The sequence below is a fragment of the Scyliorhinus canicula genome, chromosome 7 (assembly GCF_902713615.1).
Source record: "Scyliorhinus canicula chromosome 7, sScyCan1.1, whole genome shotgun sequence".
Lineage (NCBI taxonomy): Eukaryota > Metazoa > Chordata > Chondrichthyes > Carcharhiniformes > Scyliorhinidae > Scyliorhinus > Scyliorhinus canicula.
Genome location: NC_052152.1, coordinates 144863135 through 144865670, shown reverse-complemented (window position 1 = coordinate 144865670; position 2536 = coordinate 144863135). Strand labels below are relative to the sequence as shown.

Genomic DNA, 2536 nt, shown 5'->3' with positions numbered 1-2536 from the left:
AAACCAGGAGCCTATCCATATTGGTCACTCAAGCACAGTAACCTAACTGCCAACACAGACTGTGGAAATTCCAGGCGGTGTTTGTGCAGCCTTCTGTATAGTCTGTTAAATTCCTTATATAGTCCTCAATAGAGATATTTTCACAAATCTATAAAATTCTGACCAGGCTTCATGCACACTTAACAAGTCATTCTTTTGATAAATCTTATCCATAAAATGTAATAGAGTCTCAAGAACTTCTTCTGAGTCTAATTGTTCAAATTCCAGTTCAGGAAACATTTTGCCTTGGTTTTACTCGCATAAGGTAGAGAAAGAGCCAATGCCATACCTTGTTTCCGCTTTCCCAAGGCAGTTACCTTAGTCCACATAACAACTGCACTTTTCCATTGGTCGTCCGGTCCCCTTTCAGAATTTTTTTTTATAAAGTGATTTTTATTGAGTTTTTGAACATTGTATATTTATAGTTATGTCCACAGAATCAAAGGTATTATTTTTAAAAATCTGGTAGAATATTGTACACCAGCTACAAGGGTGAACTTGCAGCATGCGTTGGTATCTGGGACTTCAAAGTTGTGGCCATTTCGGAGACATGGCTAGAGCAGGGACAGGCATAGTTGTTGCAGGTTCCGGGGTTTAGATATTTCAGTAAGCTCAGGGAAGGTGGTAAAAGAGGGGGAGGGGTGGCATTGTTAGTCAAGGACAGTATTACGGTGGTAGAAAGGACGTCTGATGAGGACTCGTCTACTGAGGTAGTATGGGCTGAGGTTAAAAACAGGAAAGGAGAGGTCACCCTGTTAGGGATTTTCTATAGGCCTCCGAAAAGTTCCAGAGATGTAGAGGAAAGGATTGCAAAGATAATTCTGGATAGGAGCGAAAGTAACAGGGTAGTTGTTATGGAGCTGCAGTGCGACGAGGATGGGATTCGAACCCACGCGTGCAGAGCACAATGGATTAGCAGTCCATCGCCTTAACCACTCGGCCACCTCGTCACCACAGGGTAGTTGTTATGGCGGACTTTAACTTTCCAAATATTGACTGGAAACGCTATTGATCGAGTACTTTAGATGGGTCCGTTTTTGTCCAATGTGTGCAGGAGGGATTCCTGACACAGTATGTAGGTAGGCCAACAAGAGGCGAGGCGACATTGGATTTGGTACCGGGTAATGAACCAGGACAGGTGCTAGATTTGGAGGTAGGTGAGCACTTTGGTGATAGTGACCACAATTCAGTTGCATTTACTTTAGCGATGGAAAAGGATAGGTATATAGCGCAGGGCAAGAGTTATAGCTGGGGGAAAGGCAATTATGATGCGATGAGGTAAGACTTAGGATGCATAGGATGGGGAAGGAAACTGCAGGGGATGGGCACAATTGAAACGTGAAGCTCGTTCAAGGAACAGCTACTGCGTGTTCTTGATAAGTATGTACCTGTCAGGCAGGGAGGAAGTGATCGAGCGAGGGAACCGTGGTTTACTAAAGTGGTTGAATCACTTGTCAAGAGGAAGAAGGAGGCTGATGTAAAGATGAGACGCAAAGTTTCAGTTAGGGCGCTCAAGAATTACAAGTTAGCCAGTAAGGACCTAAAGAGAGAGCTAATAAGAGCCAGGAGGGGACATGAGATGTATTTGGCAGGTAGGATCAAGGATAACCCTAAAGCTTTCTACAGGTATGTCAGGAATGAAAGAATGACGAAGGTAAGAGTAGGGCCAGTCAAGGACAGTAGTGGGAAGTTGTACGTAGAGTCCGAGGAGATAGGAGAGGTGCTAAATGAATATTTTTCATCAGTGTTCACACAGGAAAAAGATAATGTTGTCGAGGAGAATACTGAGATACAGGCTACTAGATTAGAAGGGCTTGAGGTTCACAAGAGGGAGGTGTTAGCAATTATGGAACGTGTGAAAATAGATAAGTCCCCTGGGCCGGTTTATAAGAGATAGGATTTATAATCATCTAGAAAGGAATAACTTGATTAGGGATAGTCAACACGGTTTTGTGAAGGGTAGGTCGTGCCTCACAAACCTTATTCAGTTCTTTGAGAAGGTGACCAAACAGGTTGACGAGGGTAAAGCAGTTGATGTGTTGTATATGGATTTCAGTAAAGCGTTTGATAATGTTCCCCACGTTAGACTATTGCAGAAAATACGGAGGCATGGGATTGAGGGTGATTTAGCAGTTTGGATCAGAAATTGGCTCGCTGTAAGAAGACAGAGGGTGGTGATTGATGGGAAATGTTCAGCCTGGAGTTTAGTTACTAGTGGTGTACCACAAGGATCTGTTTTGGGGCCACTGCTGTTTGTCATTTTTATAAATGACCTGGAGGAGGGCATAGAAGGATGGTTGAGTAAATTTGCAGATGACTCTAAAGTCGGTGGAGTTGTGGACAGTGTGGAAGGATGTTGCAGGTTACAGAGGGACATAGATAAGCTGCAGAGCTAGGCTGAGAGGTGGCAAATGGAGTTTAATGCAGAAAAGTGTGAGGTGATTCATTTTGGAAGGAGTACTGGGCTAATGGTAAGATTGTTGGTGGTGTGGATGAG

General features: G+C 43.6%; 1 non-coding gene across 1 annotated transcript; it reads right to left on the bottom strand.

The window, feature by feature from the left end:
- Positions 1-907: 907 nt before the first annotated feature.
- Positions 908-989, bottom strand: trnas-gcu. Its single transcript has one exon. It is a non-coding gene; the product is annotated as a tRNA-Ser (tRNA).
- Positions 990-2536: the final 1547 nt, after the last annotated feature.